Consider the following 23,968-nt stretch of genomic DNA (forward strand, 5'->3'; position numbering starts at 1 on the left):
TCTTGGTTGTCTTTCTCCTTTTGGCCCTTTATGGAACAAAGGCAAAGGAAAAAAAAAAAAAAAAGGAAATATATGAGATCTCTATATATCACACACTTACCAGGGAAAACCAAGAACCCCTAGGAGAACCCAAGTTTTTAAGGAAACATAAGCCATGGTACAAATTGTCCAAAATGTAACTCCAGAAGAGAAGCAAGAATACCTAGATATGTCACCATTTCCCTTTTATATTTATAATGCCTTTATTCTTCCACTAAAGGATTGTACTCCCAAGTGCTATGATGTTCTTACTTTGTCAGCCATTGCAGACCTTCTCCTAATCTTCTCTAGATTGGCATATCTTGGTATTTTTATATGCTTTGAACTAGAACTAGAAAACATCGTGTCATCCATGGCTAAACACTATCATAGAACATTGAAGATTGGGATTGCCCCCCAAAACCTAGGTCATGTGTCCATTGCATTTTGTCACAGATTCATATTCTCATGTATCACATATCACACAATGTGACCCCCTGGTCTTGCTCTGTGATTGCCTCATGCTCAACCTCTACTAACACTCCACATACTACTGAGTCACTACTCTTTGACAGGTGAATGGAGAGTGACTCTCCTCCCCTCAACTGTCAGCAGTACAAGGAAAAGCCCAGCTCTTTGAGCTTTATACACTTAGTGTGAAGGACTTTGGACAAAATAGTCTACCCAGTGAAGGGAAGCATAAAGATTAAGTGAACAAATCTCATTCTGTTTATATAGAAACTCTTTGGGGACATTCATCTTCTCTTTTCTCTTGGGATCTGTATGGCAGCCAGCACAGGCATAGGTGTGTCTTCCTGAAGCCCCTTATTACATGCTTAACTCTGAATGAGTAATGTAACTTTTCTGAGACTCAGAAACATTCTTTGAATAATAGTGGCTAATAATAAGCTGTTCTGCAATTTAAAGCAAAAGATGGATATAATGCATAAACAGGTGGGAATCTCAGCAGAGAAGTAGAAATTATAAAAAAGGAATGAAATGGAAATTGCAAAAAAAAATAATAAGCTGTTCTGTTCTTACTGGTTTATTTTGAGGATTAGATGAGAAAAATGGGCTTGGTGGGGTGTTTTAAGCCATAGAGTTACATAAATGTTAATAAGAACATCACAATAACCATATTCAGTATTCTGTCGTGTAAGAGGTGCTGAGAATCCAGAGCACATGTCTTCCCAATAGTGAGCAGTAGAAAGGACACGGATGGCTGACTTTGAATGAGGCCACTATGTGCCAAGTCATCCTGTACTTCCGTTATCCCCGGAGGGTAAGATCTGTGAAAACCAATGGGCCAGTTGGACTTCGTACCTACTGCATAGCCAATGCTTTACGCCTCATTGAGGACACTCCGGTGACCACCTCACGGAAGGTAGTTTGAAATATCAAAACAGTCATTATTGTTGTAATGAGCTTTCATGTTTAATAGCTCCAAGCTTGAAGGATAGCTGGCTTTTCAGAGAGCCATCTATACAACAGTATGGTTCGCCACTCCTGAGGTAACCCAAATGCCACAGACTCTGTCACTGCCATGGCCTCAGATTGAACAGAACACAGTGTGTGTGGGTTTTTAATCAGAGTAGACTGCCTAACAAATGGCTACTTCTTCTTGACACCAGGAGTCCTTCAGCAAGGGCATCTGGAAGTCACTGGGCTTAATAGTACCAAAAATAGCAATAATAATACATAATCACAATAGCAATAGTCCTGAGAAAAACGGAACACATTCATGTGTCTCAGGCACTCAGTTAGCTTTTCTACATTGATTATTTTTAATCCTTAAAACAAAACTATGATTTCATTATGCGTAGGCTATAATTTAGGAAAAACAAATGTCATCATTTATGGTTTACACAGCATATTTTTATAGTTTAAGTCACTGTGTGTGTGTGTGTGTGTGTGTTTGTGTGTGTGTGAAAACCGGTGAGTGTAATGGAGTGATCTTCATGCTCTGCTACTGAGCAAATACAGGAATAACCCCAGAGCAGAGAGGTCAGAATGCATGCAGTCAGTAGAGGTACAGGCAAATTGGAAACTTGCTTTCTTCTAGCTATAGCTGTTTTTTTTTTTTTAACTGTTCCATATTCTGTATTTTCAAAATTTCTTATTTTCCTTAAAGCACATTTTTTCCCTTTTAAATGATACATTAGGTTGATAAATGTTAAATGATAATCTTCTTGAATAGATGCTCCAAGAATTTTTTTCTCTTATGATGAAGGCTGCCCCTCCATCCCAGGCCTGCTCTGCAGAATTATCTGCTCCCCCATGTTCTAGACTCCAATGCATTCAACTTTCTGCACTGGGCTCTCTTCATTGACTGCCAAGACCACCTAGAGATCCAGAGACCCCTTTTTCCCTTCTTAAAATTTTTTAAAGTACCCAAGCCATGTTTTTGTTTTGTCTGTTTCCTCAAGGATTTTACTGCTCTTTACTGCAGTCTAACAGAAGCTTAGAAACATAATAAACATAGAAAGGTTACCAGGGACCCAGATGTTAGTGGATTTTTTAACTGCTCCTCCTGGGCTGAAGTTCTCCTTTCTCAGATGATAACTACAAGCCCCATGGAACTCTGGCTCTGCTCTCTTGATCTGAGAAGTTTCTACCAACATCCCTTTTTCCATTTAACAGTGAAAGACATACTCTTCCTTCCATCCTTTAATATATATTTTTACTATAATTAAGACTGAAATGATGATTCATCTCAAGTAAGTTCAACTCAATGTGAATTTATTCACCAAACACTAATTTGTAGGGTAACCCATGAAGATGCATTACTAACTCACATCATGCCCCTTCTCCCATGTCTTTCAATAAAACCACAATGACAAAATGCCTTAATGATCACAATGGTGGGAGATTTGCAGGGAGCTACAGAAACAAAATTTACCTTCATTGCAAGTAGGCTGTCTTCATCACAGGGATCTGCAGAAGGTACGTATACCTCAGACATCTCTCCAACCAAGCAGGGACGTTCCACAACTCATTCACCAAACACATACTGAAAACAGATTTATTCTGAAGTGCTTATAAGGAGATTTGTGTTGGGGCACCTGGGGGGCTCAATGGGTTAAGCCTGGCCTTCAGCTCAGGTCATGATCCTAGGGTCCTGGGATTGAGCCCCACATCGGGCTCTCTGCTCATCAGGGAGCCTGCTTCTCCCCCTCCCTCTGCCTGCCTTTCTGTCTACTCATGTTCTCTCTCTCTCTGTGTCAAATAAATAAATAAAATCTTAAAAAAAAAAAAAAAAAGGAGATTTGTGTTAAGAGACTAGAAGGGGCGGGCGCCTGGGTGGCTCAGTGCGTTAAGCCGCTGCCTTCGGCTCAGGTCATGATCTCAGGGTCCTGGGATCGAGTCCCGCATCGGGCTATCTGCTCAGCAGGGAGCCTGCTTCCTCCTCTCTCTCTGCCTGCCTCTCTGCCTACTTGTAATCTCTCTCTGTCAAATAAATAAATACAATCTTTAAAAAAAAAAAAAAGAGAGACTAGAAGGGGCATCCAATATAACAGCAACAACTTACGTTCCCCATTACACTTCTCAGAAACACGTGTACCTGAGCTTTAGTGACCTACAGGGGATAAAAAGACATCACAGGGATAGAGAAATTGGCTCTTGTATTTGGTGGACTCTCTCTGCTTGATCTCATCGCAGAAATGCTTTACTAAACTGTCCCATAACCTATAATTGAGGTAATTAATCTTTTTCTCTTCTCAGCATACGATCCCATTTGCATGCTTTAACAGCATTTTAAATAATTGAAGATTTTTCATAATTATCAGGAGCTAATCACTACATTCTAGGCAAAACATCCTATACCAGACATCATTCAGAGTTGAGATGAGGTTGAATATATGGGAAAATAATGTCAGGAAAGATTCCTGCTCAGCAGATCAGTAGCTAAGGAATTGCCATGTTGATGAGCACCAGTCACACACTAATTTTCCCCCAAGGCCTGCTCTAATAATTACCACATATTGGGGTCAGAGAAGCTTAGTGCTAAAATATTTTAATATTTGCTCAGCATTAACCTTCTTCTCCCATTTATTGCCAGCAAAGGATTTAGTGTTATCATAAGTCAGAATAGCCTACAGGCCAGGTATCAGCATAAATACTCCCTAACAAATTCTTCAATTTCCTAGCTATTTGTTTCAGAATATATTTACAGACCGTCTCTCCACATTTCTTTTACTTGAGGACTCTCCAATAGAAACGTCTATGCTCCTGCTTTACACAAATTGGTTATCTGTGATCTTCTGAAATGAAATGCCTGTCTGAATTCTAGAAAGTCAAGGAGGTCATGGACTATCTAAAATAAATACAGCAGTGCCTCAAAAATACAACAGTGCCCGAAGAGAGATGAGGTCCCAAAGAAGATAAACATCGAAGGTCTCACCATTAATCTGCATCTTGAAGAAGGGGAATAGGCTGTAAGCCTTTGAAAGAGTCCCAATGTGCTTCTTGGAGGTGAACTTTCTATCCTGGTTTAACCTACGAAGTTAACTTGCTATTTGAGAATTTTAGAATATTTTAATGCAATCTATATTTGTGATTGCCTCTCTCGTGTTACCCCAGGTCCTGAGGATGAACAAAAATGCTGGAGAAAGACCCTTGGATCTAGTGGTAATGTCAATCGTTTGCATGACACTTGATGCTCTACGTCACCTTACCAACAGTCCAGCACGGATCGCTCTCTTCCTTGATGCTCACAGCACAACATGCCCCAAGGCACCTCCTGTTTCCATATCAGACTGGATTTGGGGAGTTTGAACATGTTGGTTTTACACCAGTTGGGACTGACTGATTAACACCAAACCCTGGATCTTCTAAACTCAGATTCTGGGTGCCTCCAACTTGATTGTGCCTTCAGCATGAATATATTACCTCATCTAAGAAATAGTGAATAATAGTAAATATTCTAAGATGTTTCATTACTTCTCTAAACAAGTCTGAATTTAGAGGTCCTGATTTTGGTCTCCCCCTAGCATTATGTACTTATCCTGTCATAGTAATTAGCTCATTCTCATTATTGGCTTAATCATTTATCTTCCTTGAAAGAATGAAGCATTGCTGTGGGCAGGGACAATGCCTATCATGTCACCAAAATATTCTATTTTGGTCAAACACTCAAGCCAAAAATTATATATATATATATATATATATATATATAATGATAATAAATGCTAAAGGGAAAATAAAGTGGGGAAGAGAAAAAGAGAGTACTGAGGAAAGTAGAGATTTTATATCATATAGTTAAAGGCAGCCTTCCTGAGAATGTTAAACTTTGATCAGAGCCCAAAGCTGAGGAAGCAAGCCCTGAGGTACCTGAAGGAAGAAGAAGGTGCAGGTGGAAAGCTCTTGAAGCAGGGGTTGGGACTGTGTATGCCAAGAGGAGTTAGGGCACTGAGGTGAAAGAAAGGAGGTCTCAGCCTGTTAAGAGACACAGGTGCTGGCCCCATTGGGTAGCCTTTGGCAGGGGCTGGGCTCCTATTCCTGAGGGAAAGGAAACCATTAGAGTGTTTTTGAACAGAAGAAAAAAACAACCTAATGTGATACTTAATTTTATGGGTAACTTGACTGGGCCACATGATGCCCAGATATTTGGTTAAACATTATTCTGGGAGGTCTGTGAGGGTGTTTCTGGAAGAGATTGGCGTTTGACTTGGTAGGCTGAGGAAAGCAGATTGCCCTCTGCAATATTGGTGGGCACCTTCCAATCTGTTCAGAAAGGGCTGAGTAGAACAGTAAGAGGGATGAAAGGAGAATTTGCTTCCTTCCTGACTTCTGGAGCTGGGATATCTGTCTTCTCTTGTCCTCAGACAGGGCTTACACCATCTGCGCCGCTGGTTCTCAGGCCTTTGGACTCAAATTGGAGCTAGACTCCCCAAATCTTCCTTGAGTTACAGATGGCAGATTTAGGGACTTCCCAGCCTTCATAATCCCATGGGCCAATTACTCAAAATAAATCTCCAAAGAACCCCGCTAACACACCTAATAACTTAAAAGGATCTTGTTGGTTATTTCATTGAGATCAGATGAGAGCTAATTCCTCTTAAAACATGAACCTTCAGAGGAATGCCTTGAATATGATTGGGAAGGTCAGTTAATATTTTTTTTGAATGAATGACTCTGATAAACTACTCAAACTTGTAAAATCTTACTGCTCCTCTTCATCATTACAAAGTACTTTCATTTGGGAAAAGATCGCAAGACTTCAGGAATAAGTAATAGGAAACTAAAGGGAGGATGGGCTTTCCAAGCAACTTCTAAATATTGCCACATAACCATATTATATTTATATTTAGTTTTATAATGAATATATTTTGAATAAAATTTTACATAGATTATTTTTAATTTTTTTCTGTGTTTACTGTTATCTATATCTTTTACTATGTCATAAAGGAATTATTCCAAGTCTTTGGATCTGAAAATAAGAATTAAAAGGTTTACTGCCTAGAACTCTTGGGAGAATTAGTTAAGATGATGTGAGGGAAAGCCAGCACAAATGTAAGCATTAGAAGTACCCGCTCACATTTTACTTTGAATTAGAAAGTACCCAATCACATTATAGTGTGTGTGTGTGTGTGTGTGTGTTTGTGTTTATTTAATTAGTTTGTCTTAAGCAGGATTGGAAATATATCCTGGTAAATCTGCATCAAATTCTGTGCTCAAACAGGAAAGCCCAGCTTCCTATATATTATTAAAATATTAGAGTTAAAATAACTTCAATCTTCTGCCACCTCCATCATTCGAAATGAGTAAAAGAAACGCAAAGTAAATCCATAGCTTTAACAAGTCTCAAAATTTTCATGAAGTAGATGAATTATAAAATGTCATCTCTGTGAGATCAGGGGGAGGGAACCAATATAAAAAGGAGAAATATAACATTATTGGTTTTATTTTCCAAAGCACCGTGGCCATTTTCATCCTGAACAACATATTTTTTATTTACATTTTTGAAACAAGGTGGATTTTTCTCTTTCCCTGAGTTGAAATATAAACAAAGACAGAAACAAATGAACAGTGTCAATATTTTATCTATGGAAATTTCAGGTATTTTATCAGGTTTTCTTATTCCTCTTTTGATTATCTAGCTATGAAACATTTTATGACTTTTTTCTTTCTTTCTTTCTTTTTTTTTTTTTTTTTTTTTTTACTGTACACAGTCAATCATATCTTTCTGGATGTAGCTGAAATGCCACCTCTGTGAGTCACAAGACCACAGAATTACAAAGGTAGAGCGTATCTGCAAGGTTTAGTACCCATGCAATCATCCTTTCCCCAGGTTTTGTTGTTGTTTGGAGACAGATTTATATCTGCAATTATGACTGTGTTTGTTTTCTCAGACTTTCCATTTCTCTTCGCTACCACTACTCTTTCACAGGTACCCTGGGGGCACCCTCGGAACACCTTGGAGCAGAAACAAAGATGCAGAGAAACAGAGATCCTGATTCTTGTGTGCTGATCAAATCATATTGGTCCCAATGGCTACAGACAGTTGGAGAGGAGGGCTAGGAAGAGAGAAAGGACTGGGAGAAGAAAGGAAAAATATGGAAAGAGTAGAACCTCTGGGGGGTAAAGGGAAGAGGTTGGAAGAAGGACAAGGGCAGAGACTCAGCACAGAGCTCCTTTCAAGTGTGGACCCTCATGCCTCTAATACAAGCCTGGGTAACAGGAGCCTGAGTCCTGGGAGCTCCTCAGCCCCAGAGGGAGAATCTGAGGATGTGGGCATCTTTCGTAGCCATGGCACCATTAAGGATTATCTTATACCCTTGAATAGAACTGAATCTTCCATATATATGATATCCTTTTACAGTGGATTAACCACCAGTATTTTTAGTCTGTTTGCTTTTAGGTTGCTGTAACTTACTTTTACTATGAAATAAATATGCACTCAAGTTAAAAAAAAATTATACACACATGCACACACACACACACACACACACACCCCTTATAAACTTTATCCATAAGTCTAAAAATCAAATATTGTAAGTAACCCAACTTTGTTATCTTTATTCAAAATGTTTTGGCTACTCTAGATATTTGGAATCATCATTTTGGGAGTACACATATTCATTGTCTTTTCCACAAGAAAGGCTGCTGGCATTTTGATTGGGATTTCAATGAATCTAAAACTTAATGAGAGAAAATTGAAATTTTAAAATTTGGTTCTTTTAATTCATAAGCATTGTAAACACTTATATACAATTTCATTTAATATTTCCCTTTTTTCTCTCAGTAGCATTTTGTACTTATTCAGCGTACAGGTCCTACACACATATATATTTTTTAATTTGTCCCTAAGTATTTCATTTCTTCAGATGCAATTGGAACTGGCAATATTTTAAAATTCAATTTTAAAATCACTCGTTACTTATGTATAGAAGTACAATTCCTTTTTGTATACTAAACTTCTGCGCCACAACCTTGAGAGATTCACTTGTTAGTTCTATGAGCTTTTTCACAGTTTCCATGTGATTTCCTACATAGAACATAAAGTGCTGTGAACATAAAATAATTTTTACTTCCTTCTTTTGAATATTCATATTTTACTTATTTTGCTTGCCTATTGAAATACCCAGAACCTCCAATACAGTATTAAATAGAAGTGGTAAAAGCGGAAGTCTTTGCCTTTATTTCCCAGTCCCAGGGGAGAGCAATTGAGTGTTCCTTATTTTAAAGAGAAAGAGACAGAGAGAGAGAATGAATGAGATTGGATAAATACCAGAAATTGAAAAAAAAAACATATATTTTTTTCTACAGATCAATTGGGTATCAATAAAAAATATTACAGAATAAAATTAACAACTTTATGGAAATAAATGTAGATATTTAGATAATAGATACATTCCTAGAAAAACATACCAACACTGAAAAAAAAAAAAAAGAGAGAGAGAGAGAGATTCTAAATAGTCCTGTATCTTTAAAGAAATTATTCTATGCTATGAAAGCTTTCCACAAAGAAAACCCTAGGTATAGATAGCTTTGTCACAATATTTGAAAATATATATGTAAAGACAAAGGCCAGTAATAACCTACACAAAATTGAAGAATGACACAATATGATGTTTTATTCTTCTCAATATGAAGACTTCTGAGGAAGTTATTGTAACTAGAACAGTGTAATATCAGCACAGATGATTAACTAAAAGTGACAAACAAGAGAACTGAAAAATTTCCCCACTCACCAAGTATAGGGGATTTATGACAAACGTGGCATTACAGAACGGTGGGAAAGGACAGGTTTTTCAATCACATTGTGGAGACAACTAGATGCAGATACTGAAAATTATTACAATGGACACAGCCTCTTACTAAAAATAATTACAAGTTTTAGCCTGATTCTAGATCTAAAGTAAAAATTAAAGTATACCTTTAGACAACTTATCAGGAGAGATTTCTTAAGTAGGGAAAAAAATAACTCCAAAGAAAAATATTAATAAAGTAGGTGCTACTAAAGAACTTTTATTCATCAAAATATTTTATTAAGAATGCAAAAAGTAAACGCACAATGTGGGAGAAGATATTTATGACCACCTATAATAAGCAAGTCTCATAACTGGAATGCACATGAAGAATGCCAGCAAATCCATAAGAAAAAGTTCTATAATCCAATTAAAAGTGGGAAGTGGGTAAAGGCATAAACACACACTATCAAATGAGGACATAGAAGTGACCGATAAATATCATATGTTCAAAGAAATGTAAATTAAAACTATAAAGATTTGCTACAAAACACTCACAGAACAACTAAAATAATAATAAAGAATGGCAATACTAAGTGATGTCTAATTCCATTTATGTAAAGGTGGAAAAAAAGGGGAATGCTAATTTTGGTGTTAAAATCCAAGATAATGGCTATCCTGAGTAGGACAGAAAGGTTAGTGTTGGGAGAAAGCAGGAGACAGCTCCTTAGGTGTTGATGACGTTTTATTTCTCAAATGGATTCTAGTCGCCGAGTACTTTCACTTTGTGTTAATGCTTTGAGCTCTGTATTTGAACTTTTTGTTTTCTATATATGCATATATTTCTGTGTGTGTATGTATATTTATATGTATATACACATAATAAACTAAAATTAATATATATATCAATAAAACAAGTAAGAATAAACAAAATGAGACATTTACAGAGTTGATTTTAAGCCAATAAAGTGAAACATCATGATAATATATTTGATAATTTATATGGAGAAAAATATTTCCTAAAAGTTTGAAATTTGACCCAAGGAAAAACTGAAATCCTGAATAAAAAATTGGCTCATTAAGAAAAGTGAATTTTTAGACATAACAAAATAACACAACACAGACAATGCCCTCAATCCTGACTGACGTACGTGGTAAACATTTACTAGGCATGTTTTTACAGTCACTAATTTAAAGTTTATTTTTCAATTGACGTTCACTGTGACTGTATCTACATAGTAGATGGTCTAGAAAATGCCAGCCTCTATTAGGAGGATCCTGACTTCCTCAGGATCCTCAGGTTGCTAATTTCTCAAAGCAAGCCACACATCTGGCTGTACATCTGGCCTGGGCGTGTTGCTAACTACCCTCCCCATCAAACAAAAAACACAGGTGAAGAAGTGCGTGCATAATGTTGTAAAAAAGAGTATGAGCTCAGGAAGGTGAGTCTGGGTTCAAATTCCAGCTCTGTCACATTTTAACGCTGAGGCAGGGTACCTGATAACAGCGACAGACACTAGAGAGCACTTAGTAGGTGCCAAGAACCCCACTAAGAAACAACATAAATCTACTTATTTTATGCTTGTTGCATTTCTGGGAGTCATGGGCCATTTTTATTGAGATTTGGTGAATTTGATAACTGAAGCACAGGAAAGTTAAGATCTTGCTCAAAATAATACAAAGTTTGGGGCAAGATTGCAATGTTTGCCTCCTATTTGCAGAGATTATAATGGTAATCACTAAATTATACTGCTTGCTGTCTGGTTTATTTGTTAATTTTTTAAACATTTTATTTATTTATTTGACAGAGAGAGGGAGAGAGTGAGAGAGAGCACAAGCAGGGGGAGGAGTGGAGGGAGAGGAAGAAGCAGACTCACAGCTGAGCCGGAAGCCTAATGTGGGACTTGATTCCAGGACCCCACGGTCATGACCTGAGCCAAAGGCAGATGCTCAACCAACTGAGCCACCCAGGTGCCCAACTTGCTGTCTGGTTTAAGCACTTTAAGACTTAGTCTTCTAAATTGAGAATGAGAGATCGTTTTTCTCGTATAATAATATGGCTGTGTGGGCAGCCCTAAAAAGTAACAAACACAAACATGTTTTATCCACATCAGGCACATACATGTGTTCACCCAACAAATTTTTGTTGAATTAAAATACTAAAGTGAATGAACTGAATTTACAAATGAAATAATAAACTGAAATTAATAAAAAAATATGATAGTTACTTTCAAAAAAGTGATTAGACAGAATACTTTTATTGGTCCTACATGGCCTTATAGTCTGCTGTCACAGCAATCTTCAAGCTGAGTTAACAGTGCTTTGGTCATCAATAGGCAACATACATTGGCCAATTTCCCCATACCTGCCACAGTTCCAAGCAATTTGTACATACATTAAATTACCTAATTAACAGGGCACATGAGTGGCTCAGAGGTCAAGCATCGGCCTTCATCTCAGGTCATGGTATCAGTATCTTGGGATTGAGCCCCTTGTTGGGTCCCTTCTCAGTGGGAGTCTGCTTCTTCTTCTGCCCCTTTCCCTCGCTCATGCTCTCTCTCTCTCTCTGTTCTCTCCTCTCAAATAACAAATATCTTTAATTTTTAAAAATTATCTAATCATCCTACGAACCTAAAATAGTAATTGCTATTATTAGTCATATCCTCATCGTACAGATGGGGAACCTGATGCAAGACAAAGTTTAAGTAACTTACATAGGCCACAGAGCTACTAAGCAGAGGCTAGGTCTATACACCCGTGTTCTTTTGCAAGAGCCCATCTGTTTAACTATCTGCCATGTCCTCATTGAGCTGTGAATTTTTTCATGGCAGGAGCTTTATTTGCTTTTTAAACTCTCATCACTGGCATAGTTTGTGGGTCATTATAAATAGATAAAATATTGAAATTTTAGGCCTTGGCTTTAAGACAAAATCTCTGGCACTGATGGAAGAATGAACCGCCCGATACAGACACTGGATTGTCTATTAAAGAAGCTCTTTTTTTGTGCTAAATTATCTTATTTTTAATTAACAACTGAGTGAATGAACAATGGAACAAACTAGGCACAAGCTTGGACATGTCAGAGGGTCTACGTGTGTACAGACAGAGCAGCATTCCCGAGGCAGAGTCAGAAGGACTTGCTGGCAGATTTACGACCGTAGGCAATGCACAGGATGCCAGAACACGTTGAAGTATCACCTCTGGGTTCTCAATTTTAATGTCAGATTGGACTCTTGACAAATCAGGTGCCCGAACATACCCCTCTGCCCAGTTGCCCAAAGTCCAGGTGCCCACAGGACTTCGGGGCTAGGTATACTCACTGTGACTCTAGTCTTGGTGTTCTCTACAAATGGGGATCTAAGCAGATGATGTAAGACTTTTATGAGGACTCATCATGTATTTGAGTCTTCTTTAGAAGACCTAATTTTCATTTCCCTCCTTATGCTTTAATTTCTAGAATGCTAAATTAACATAAAGGCCAATAATTTTAAATGGATTTATATGCATATTTATCCACATCGCCTAATAATCATAAATAGACTATCACCCAAGCTTAAGTTTCTGACTACATATGTGTGTATTGTGATCATCCCATAAGAGTAACAAAGCCACTGACTGGAAAAAGGAAAAGCCAAGAATATGTCTATCTGGATAACCTGAGGTTGGTTTTTCTACCCTAAAAACCTTCCCACCGTGTCATGATAATTGAGAGCTCCCAGAGTGTCAGTTCATTGGATGTTGCCAATACCACGCATGTCCATAGGTCAGAAGATGAGTCCCTTTTCCAGCTGTTACAAGTTGTATAAGTCTAGGTAAGTACACTGGATATGGTCAATTGATACTCAGCATACACTCTCCCATCTTCCTTGGCCTTCTTCTCTATATCCTAAAAGCTGGAAAGCAAAAATCAACATCCCTTAGCTCAGTAGTAACTAGGCTTCTGCATGCAGACTTCTGCCAATTGCATGCACTTAAGTGATTTAGAAGAGAAGAGTAAGAAGGAGGCCACCTTCCTACTGCTGGCTGCTGGCCAGCCACGTTATGGTAATGCTGCTGCCCAGAGCAGCTGCACAGTGACAGTGGAAGCCGTATCCGCACACTCCGATCCCCCAGTCCCTGTGCCGGCGAGTACTCAACCTCAGTTGTGCCACGTCCTGACTCTTGCTCCTCCAGCCCTTCCAAGATTCCACAAGCACTTAATTCCTTGCATTAATTCACATTTGGTTTAAAACACTTAGAGTGTCTCCTGCCATGAGCCCAAACTGCTAGAACAAGTCTCTCTCTGAGACCTCAGTTAATTTATCTCTTTAGTGAGACTAATGAAATGATTAAATGCAGAGACCTGGAACAAATTATTCCTTGAGTTTCATATTATTTTTGTTTAAAAGTCAGGTCGGAAAAATCAAAAACTATAGACAAATTATCCTTCAATATGCAACCCAAATACTGTCAAATTAGAAGTGAGATGTATCATAAAAATATTCAATTAAATACTGCCTATTTTTTAATGTCTATTAAATTCCAAGCAGTATTCTAGGTGGTGATTATATAAAAGTGAGCCAGACATTTTTATTGTCTTCCAGAGGCTCACACTTTACCAGGAGATGTAGATCCACAATCAGGCAATTTCAGCACAATGTCATAAGGGGTGCAGGCAAGGCAGGCACTGGGCATGACCAAAGCCAAGTTGAGCAGCTCAGGTCCCCCTTAGGAAATGAGGCTTCCTGACAAGCTCAGAAGTGGTGGTGTCAGATTAGAGAATCGGTTGACCAGACAAAGCCTAGAAATATGGTAGATGGCCTCGGTAGCTGGCTACCCTATAGTTTCCCCATTCTACCATATTGTGGTTCTCACCTCCCACCATAGAGGGGTTGAAAGGCCACATGCTTGCATTTGTAGCCTCCCTTGTAGCTAGTTGATGGGCATGTGGCACAATCCTGCAGGGACCTGAAGAAATGTATGAAGAATGAGTCTGGGAATGTTTACCTTCTAAAATAATGATAATAAAAATTTAAAAAAATAATTATATGCATGAAATTAACCATGTCATCTCTTCCCATGCTTGGATACTGCTGTCTGAGAATGTGATGCTTGGGTCTGTAGCAACCAACTTTTGACAGTGTCAATTGTCTCATTAATGTCCTTATATTGATTACAAATTGAAATAATATTTTGGATATATTAAGTCAAACAAATATATTATTTAAATTAATGTTATCTATTACTTCTATTACTTCTTACTTTCTGAAAATAAATAGTACTAGTAGTTGAGCTGTATGCTTAAGAAGAAAGAAAAATGGACTTGGTGAACAATTTGCCATTTTTCATGTAGTGACATGGGATCACATGATTACCATGTTTATAGAAACCCAGGTAATACGTTTCAGAATGACCACATTGAGACTGAGAGCTTGGTGGGTGTCCATGAGGTGGTTCTGATACAGAATTAAGTTTTGGGAGGAATTCTAGTTGGACATACAGACACAGACATCATCAGTTTATGCAAAATCATGAAGACATGGCAGTTCACAAGTTAACTATTTGCCCAAACCCATCTGAAAAATGAATGTTGGGGCTTTGGACAGCCAAATCTGCTCCATTGACATTGCTTTGGAGAAGAGCAATTCTCTGCCATTCAGAAGAGTCCTTAAGTCTCAGTAAGGACAAAATCACCCTCAATTTGTGGGACCACTGCTATGATTTCTTTTTTTTCCCCCAGAGGTTGTTCTACCCTCATATTAGAAAGAAAAGACAGGCACTTGGTTCAGGCCAAAAGCTGGGGTAGACATATAAGAAAATCTTTACCCCTTTCCTTTGGGTGTGCTATGTTGTGAAAGTGACTCCTCATTTGATTCTCTATGAGCTGTGCAGATCTTTCTAATATCAGTTGCCCCGCCTTTTCCTTTAAACTTCAATACCTCTAAAAAAATGTAAGCTATACTATATGATTTCAATTCCTCACTCCCTTTCATTTACACCTAAGCCTCTGAAATCTGGTGTTTTCCCCTTTTACCTTCTGAAAATGCTCTCGCTAGAATCACAGATGATTCAGAGTTTAGCATGGCTGGTGAGGGTGGTCGGACAGGATCTCGCCGCAGATGTAAAGTTTAAAAGGACACCAAAAAACTCAGTAGCCAAGATAGATAGGTTTTAATGCAATATATTTTTTTAAATAATCAAAATTAATGGACAAGTGCATGAGGAACAATGTCTAATTTTAAATCAAGATAGGATCAGTCCTGGATATTATTAATGCTTTTCACTGTAGCTCTGTCGCAGTTTAATGGTTCTCTTTTCTTTCACAATGCATTGTTGCTTCTCTTTCACCTAATTTACTTCCCCTTTTCCTCTCCTTTTGCTGGCTTCTTTCTCCTAAGTTTCCCAGAGTTGCGCATATAGACCATTATGCTCATTGAAAAACAACCATTTGCTACACTATTTTCAACTTATGCTTAGCTATGTTAGTGCTAAAATCACTACTTCTCATTCATCCCTCATCCGTAAAATTCAGAGGCACATATTTAATAGCCTTCTGGACATCTCTATCTGTATGTATCTCTTCTCATACTCTAGTTGGTGGTAAAAGACATTCCCCTTTCATTCCCCACATTTAATCCCTCAATAAATTCTAGTATATATTTCTATATATTTCTTAAATACTTCTCTTATTTTCATAAATGTTAATCTTAAAAAAAATCGACTTTTCTGCTTGTCCCCATGTGTCTCTTCTTCTCTCTTCTCTGTATGTATATAGATCTATTTATCTACCTATCAACACATAGACGTGAACACAAATACATGTATCAGTATGTGTTTGTTTATATATGCAATTGATCCAATGTGTATACATCCATATATAATACGGACCTTGCATTGAATGTATACCCCCAAAATTTAAGTGCTAAAACCCAATACCTGAGATGTGGGGCCTTTGGGAGGTGATTAAGATTCAATGGTGGAGCTCTCCCTTAAAGAGACCCCAGATAGCTCCCTCATATGTTCCACCATGTAAAAGGTACTATCTAGGAACCAGAAAGAGGGCTCCCACCTGACACTATCTGCTGGTGCCCTATCCTTGGCTTCCCAGCATCAACTGTGAGAAATGCACTTCTGCTCTTTACAAGCTATTTGGTCTCAGGCATGACTGGTTGGCTCAGTTGGAAGAGCATGTGACTCCTGATCTCGGGTTTATGAGTTCAACCCCCCAACTTGGTCATAGAGATTAATAATAATAATAACACACACACACACACACACACAAAATAGCCTATCAACTATTTGTTCTCTAAGATTTTGTGGCAGCAGTCTGAACAGACTAATAAAATTCAAACCAACTAAGATGTTAATGGAAAATACATTAAGTATAATTTGGAGCTATTATTATCTCTAAGAAAGTTATTAAGAATACAGAGTAAGGGTAATCTGTCAAGTTGGGGGTCCCAGAGGACTAAGAAGGTAGGTAGGGAGAGCTCAATGGTCTCAATGGTCTGAGCAAAAGGCCCAACAGTTCAAAAGAACAGTCCAGCTTCTAACAATTATGTCCTAAGTCACAGCAACACCCTACTGAGCACCAAAAACCTCTAAGTTACTCCAAGAATGAAGTATCTTTCTAGGACTCTGGCTCTTTAGAAACCTCTGAAGTCACCCTGACTATTTGCTCAACTTTTCCAAGAGATCAAATGCTGTTCAGGCCTGTCCTGCTGCCACCCATGTGTCCCCATCTTGCCATAAAGCTAAAAGATGCAAGAGAATGAAAGGACGTCCCATGAAATCTCCCTTCCTTCCTTCTCTCCAGTTTTTGTCCTCAGACAAAACAAAATGCCCAAGGGAAAGCATCTTACCTTTGAAAGAAATGTGCGCTTCTACCTTGGTCTATCACAGATCTACCAATAATGTCAGTGTAATTTATCTTTCCTCGGAAATAATCATTAGCCAGTTGTGGATTCACACTCAGGAATCCTAGAAATCCCTGAAGGAATAGTCATATTGAGACTCTGTTCCTTGGGATTTCCAAATGGGACGTGGGAAGACAGGTTTAGAAGTATGAGGTGGGTGTTGGGGGCAAAAATAATCTTGAAACAGGATTTATTGGTTTATAGAAAGGCACCAGGAGCTCAGATGTTTGTATAGAAGCCTTTGGGTTCTCATTGTTGACCTTTGGATGATTCTGGGTGTTACAGGGAAATTGCTCTGCAGGGTTGTGTCCTGAACTCAGGCCTAACTTGGGCCACAGGCATGCCACTAACACATTTAGAGTCAGCAAGGAGGAAGGTGGGCAAAATGAGGCAAGACATTATAAGAATTAAGAGGCAGGAGGCTGATGGATCAGTCTGTCTTTCTTGCATTAAAATAGAAATAGTTTCTCACCAAAATACCTGCCTTGTGTGTACATTAATCATAAAAACCCAGAGGGGGTTTCAATGGCTTCATTTACAATACCTATGCCAAGCAGGTATTTTTTCTTTCTTTCTATTTTTTTCCCTCTTCTATTGACAAGAGAGTTTGGGGAGAAGGTGCTTTTAGTCATTACTTTTTTTGAGCAGTCTGTATTGCCTTAAGAAAAAAAATGCCATGAATATAACAAATCAGATTTCCTACTGGGTTTGTGACAGCCCAGGCAGGAGGGACAGAAAGCAGAATTGTACAGAGTTTGAAACAGTTGCTGATGGATTTCCTGACTCACAGAATTAGAACGAAGCCAGAGAGGTTGAACATGATGTGGGGGGTCCAACTGGACACGCCATTTGGGACAGATCTTCAGGTCCGGTTCAAGTTTCTATAAAGTCTTCTACGGCCTGGTTTGCACCTGATTCTCCACCATGTCACAGCTGCCGTTTGTCCGGGGGTTCTGCACTGAAAGTCTCCTCCTGGTTCTTTGTAAGTTCTATATAATTTCCTGACTTGCCCTGAATGTGTGTTTCCAGAAGTAGAACCCTATCTTTCGTTGCCTAAACCATTCCTACCCATGTTTTAAAAATCTGCTTTTACCACTTCTGGAAATGTGACCTGACCCCTTGATTGGGTTTGGATAACCTTCCTTCATATATATGGTACTTTCCCATCATAGACGTTCGCTTGTTGGGTACCACAACTGGGCGTCTTTCCTGTTTATCACCCCGGCCAAGTGGTAGGGGCACAGCTAAGAATCCCACCTGGGGACTTTCTCCACTTTTCTCTCTAGTCCAGCACACCGGTTCTCGGTTAAGCATTGCTGCTACTTCACTTAACAACCCCAGTGTCTCCTCATTGTTCCAGGTCTCCTGAGTGTTGAGTGTAAGGGCTAAGGCCTCTGGTTGGGAATATTTGCTCCTCTGTGACTAGTCTCCTCAGTCTCCATTTACCTTCACCTGGGAAGGGACTGCTTCAGGAAAGCTAGTCTCCTTAACCCCAGAGATCACTGTGAATCTACCTCCCCCTTTGCGCTTGCTTGTGTAATAGAACACATGGAACTTCCCTTCAATTTCTCGCCCTTCTTCCGGCTCATCAGTGTTTGTGCCCCTCCAGCATATCTCCAATACCTACCCCCTGTTAAAGACACCCATCAACTATGTTCCTCTCATATTGTCTTGCTTATAACCCTGTGACTCATCACATTTCGTTTCCATAAAGAGCCAGAGTGACTGTTCCCAAAACTGCAATTATTATTATGATTCACAATAAATATCTAAGAGGTGGTAAGCAATATCTAAGCAATATCTTTACTATTAAAAGGACTTTTTTTAAGATTTTTTTATTTCTTTATTTAATAGAGAGAGAAAGATCACAAGAAGGCAGAGAGGCAGGCAGAGAGAGAAGGGGAGAAGCTGAGCAGAGAGCCCAATGTGGGACCTGATCCCAGGACCCTAAGATCATGACCTGAGCCGAAGGCAGAGGATTAACCCACTGAGCCACCCAGGTGCCCCTAAAAGGACTCTTTATGGAGAATGCATTAGGTGTGTGTAAGTATGTCCAGTATTTATATAGAATTTTTTAAACTTCACAGATTAAGTTCTGTAATTTTCCCACTATGTTTTACAACAACATCAGAAAATAGAGGGGATGGGGAGCATATCCATGATGTACAAACCAAGGTGGGGGTCTAGAAGTCAGTGTCCTTCATAGGGTCAGAATGTGGTTCATCTAAGCCACACACTCTTTCCCAAAAGCCACAGTGGCCTCCCCACGCAAAGCATTCCTAACATAATTTTCTAATTGAAAATAGAATTGAAATTCTAATACCAACAGGGTGCTTGTGCAGTTGAAATATCATTAATAAATGCCTTTGACTTCCCTTACAGGATAAGCCCACAATTAGGAACTTGAACACGGAGAAGTTGTTCACTGGGAATAATTTTCAGAAGTGCACTTGGTATGCTCAGGGAAGTTGATGACAGTCTTGGATAGAAATTGCCAGTTTCCTTAAGCCCCTCATTTCTATGCCAGGCCAGATACTTATAAAAAGACAGCATTAGTTTTGTAAATGTTACAAAAGGGGGCAAGAGAATAGCTATTGTTGGAGGCTGCTTATAGCCATCCTTTATCCTATATATTGTCTTCCATGCATTGCTAAGAAAAGAAAAAGAAGAGAATGCACTCTCTTCTACAGGACCTGTGCTAAGTACTTGATGCAATTCTACCACAATCCTAAGGTCTAGGTATTACTGTAAAGATAGAGTGGAGCTCAGAGAGGTTAGGAACTTGCTCAAAGTCACTCAGCTTTGAGGGGTCAGGGTCTGGTCACACAAGGATCTATTTGACACTCCACTGCAGTATATCATTTCCTTAAAATATAATAAATATACAATACTCCATGCAGCCTGCCCCCTGATTTCAGTTCCTTTCCTCCTCTTGTTGCCCTAATAAACTCTCCCCTGGGGCCATTTAAAGCCTTTAAACCCCCACCAATACAAATCTTAGCCTCTTCATCAAAATAGAAAGCTTTGACTCCACCAAAACACTACCCGTAATAGTGCTGAGCTATTGATTTTTTTCAAGACTTTATTTACCTCTATAATGATATGTACTTTTTCAAAGTGGGCCTAATTAAATGTACTTTTCAAATGTGGGGAGGAGCCTTGGCTAGAAAGGAAAAGATAGAAGGGGGAAAATAACATTTTCTGACTCCAAGTGACAGAATCGCTTAGAAAGGAGACAGGGAAGAGTAAGCTCAGCAGCTAAGATCCTCACCCATTCCCTTCCCTCCACCCGCACCCTTTGATGTCATCTAGGAGAGCCCCCTGTCTTCAGTGGGGATGATGTGGTGTGGTCACAGGGGCATGGAGAGGGTCACTGCAGAAATCTGGCCAGACCACTTTGGTGGATGACTGGCATGAGCCGTGTGTGTGTGTGTGTGTGTGCACGTGTGTGTGTGTCTGTCTGTCTGTCTGTCTGTGTGTGTCTGTGTGTGTGTGTGTGTGTGTGTGTGTGTGTGTGTGAGAATTGGGTCTCTGTGTGCTTCTGGAAGGAGTTCTTGGGACTCACCAAAGGCTGGTGTCACGGATTACTGTTCTGAGTGTTAAAACATCACTGCAAGCGGCACAGGAAACACCTTATCTGCCACAAGTTGAGACGGAGCCAGGCCAGCTCCTGCACATCAAAGTACAGCTAGGTCCAGAGAAGGTGTCACAGATGAAAATCCTTCCTCTTTCCCAGATCCACAAGGAGGGGAAGGAGAAAGGAGGGGGGGTGGAATTCCCAGAGACTATTACTAAGAGAATGTTTTAATGGTTAACTTTGATAGGTTTCATTAAAATAGACAAAATCTAAGTTTTTTTACACTACTTGGACGTCTGAGGCTTTTGAAGAACATCAGATTAAAGGGAAGGAAAAAACCCTCATTTTATTTGCATATTGGAGTTAATTGTGGGTAAATGTGTGATCCTGGTAAATACATCTAAAACTATTTAGCTCTGAGATGTTCTTAAATTATTTATATGGCAACTGCTCCCTCTACTTCCCCCGTAGCCCTGATCAACCCTGACAGATTATAAAAGTTTTGAGAGTAGGAGACTTTCTCTGACGGGCAGTAGGCCAGTTTGGATGAACCATGTTTTAGGGACAACAGAGACCTAAGCCCATGTCCACCTCCCTGTGAAAGTTCCGACAGAGGCTGATCAGTCTGATTATTACTCACGGCCTCCTGGGAGGGAGAGGATCCACACCCCCAGTGGGGCTGTTGCAGTTAACAAGAGGGCTGCCCTCCTCTGCTGGGAACAGGCTCTGGTGGGGGTGAAGATGGTAGTCAGCACTGAGGACCACTTACCTAATTACCTGCAGGCTGATCTCATCCCAGGTTCCCAAAGCACCCTTACCAGAAGTAGCAGAATCCTTTCCCTACACCCCGCAGCAGCCACCAATAATCCACACCCAGACTCAGAAGTGGTATGACAGTCACCCACAGCAGCAACAGCAGTAGTTGTTGGGAAGCACCCACTGTCCTATGCAAACGGTTCTCTCATCTGCAACTGATTTTATCCTTACCATCCCCCTGACAGATCTGTTAACCTTAAAGATACAACTGCCACTTATTTTACCAGCAAAAATCGGCTTATTTGGGAAGAACAGAGAACTGCAAGGTCTGGGCCCTTTGGCTATGGCAAATCATGGCAAGTCTGCAGAACAAAGGAGAAGGATATGCTTTTATAGAGGCATGGGAGGTTGCAAGGGCTTTGTAAACTCAGAGGCCACTAGTGTAAACAGGGAGAATGACATGTAGTAGCTTCTCATTGGCTGAGTCAGGAAGTTTCTCATTGGTTGAGTTGTTGCTGGGGCAGGAGAAAATCTCCTCCTCCTGCTGGGGTGGCCTCTTCAGATTGGCAAAGCAAGGGAAAGCATAGTATGTCTTTCTTCCAGTTGGGGTTTGTGTTGACCAGTGGTAGGGCACTAGACTCCCCCTCCTGGCCTCCTGAGTCCGTTTGCAATGAGAGTTCCTTTTCTCATTTTCACAGATGTATAGGGCAGCTGATTTTATCCCTTCTTATTTCATTTTGTAGACAAGGAAACTGTGGTCCAAAGAAGACTTGTGTTTATGTCACTAAATTTGGAGTCTGGTGTGAAAGCCTGTGCACCTGGCTTGATCCCCTGCACATTTTTTTTAATGCATTCTTGATGACTTAGTCTTCCAGTGATAGAACTGGGGGCTTTAAGAAAGTGGGCATGTCATTTTGATCGCCACTGTAGGAAGAGCACCCATAATGCACCACTAGGACTCAGATTGCTATTATATGAATGAATGCATTGAATGAAAGCAATGCACCCTACAGATAGTTCTTGCTTTTTTCATAGTAACTTAGGGACTAGAGTCCCCAAAGAAGCTCACTGATAACCCCAACCCTGATTTCCCACAAGAACTTAGTTGCATTAGATATTTAATGATATTTACTGTTTCCTGAAAGTTTGGGGACATCTAGGGGAAGGTGCTCTGTACTCATGATTCTCCACAATAACTCTGCTTTAACACATCTCCACTGGAGAGTACTATCCTACATCCACTCCCCAGTCTTCTATTTCTTGGGATGCAACCCCTAGGCCAGTCTGCCTTGCCATCCCCCAAGATTCTATGATAACTTCCGTTCTCTACCATGTTACCAAAGCAAAGGGAAACTAGATCACAGGAAACTTCCACCAGGTTGAGTAGGAAAGAGCTGGAGTCAGGGAAGAGAGTCATGTCTGTGCATATAGGTGAGGCATGTGCACAGACTCTGGGGATTTTAGGGGCAGAGGTCCAAGCAGTTATCTTAGTCTCATTTTCAGACTCAGAATGCACTTGATGCCCTGTGTCTTGGCCCTTTGTTGTTCCCAAGGGCCCCACTGGCTCCCAATAATAATTCTAATTTGAAGGGACAGTATTAGCAATGACCGCAACATTTTTCAGAGGAGATCTCACAACACTGCCACTGACAACTGACAGAGTGCGTCCTCAAACAAAGTGGGGAAAGTCCTCTGGGAGGGTGAAGGAAACAAAAGCATTCAGATGTTGAAGGGAAGAAGGCAGCATTATGGCTTTGTAAGACTGAGAAGTGCCTCTTCTAAGCACAGAACGTTATCTCATGGGATCAGAATGAGCTCAAATAAACAATGAGAGGGACTTTTGTCCCCTTTGGTTTAATCTGTCTGTGTTATGCTCATTCTGAGACCAAGAATATTGATGAAGGGCCTTTAAAGCTGACTCCTCTGCTTTGCTTTAGCATGACGGTCTGGTGTGTTATGCATATGAAATCGTATGTTGATAGAAATTGGAACAGACAGGAATTTTCCATCCTGAAGTTGTACTTTCAGTGTTGATTTATCAGATATAATGTGACATAGGACACGGAGGCAGTCTTCTATCTGCAGTGGTCATACTGCAAATGAAGGAGTTAGACTAGTGATTTATCTGTTGATTTGTTGACTATCTTGCTAATCGATTCCCTACTATGTGCCAGATACTTTGGACACTGGCACATGAGACGCCCGGGAAGCGTTTATGAGGTGAGCCAATAAAGGAGTGTCCCCACCATGGATGATCCTTCTGTGTGACACTAATCATGAAACAACTTACAGTTTTCTCTGTATGTATGCACTTTCCACCAGGGCATATGTTCCCCAAGGGCAGGGACGTTTCTTATAATTTTTTTATATTTTACATTTCTATTGCTAATGCAAAGCTATGTACATTGCAGAAAACATTTAATTATGAACTTCTTGGTAATTAAAGTGAAAGAGAAACAACACAAATAATGATGGTGTTATAACAATGTAGACATTTATCCAGCCCTAACCATGTACCAGGGATTCTTGAA

Source organism: Neovison vison, chromosome 4 (genome assembly GCF_020171115.1).
Source record: "Neovison vison isolate M4711 chromosome 4, ASM_NN_V1, whole genome shotgun sequence".
NCBI classification, from domain to species: domain Eukaryota; kingdom Metazoa; phylum Chordata; class Mammalia; order Carnivora; family Mustelidae; genus Neogale; species Neogale vison.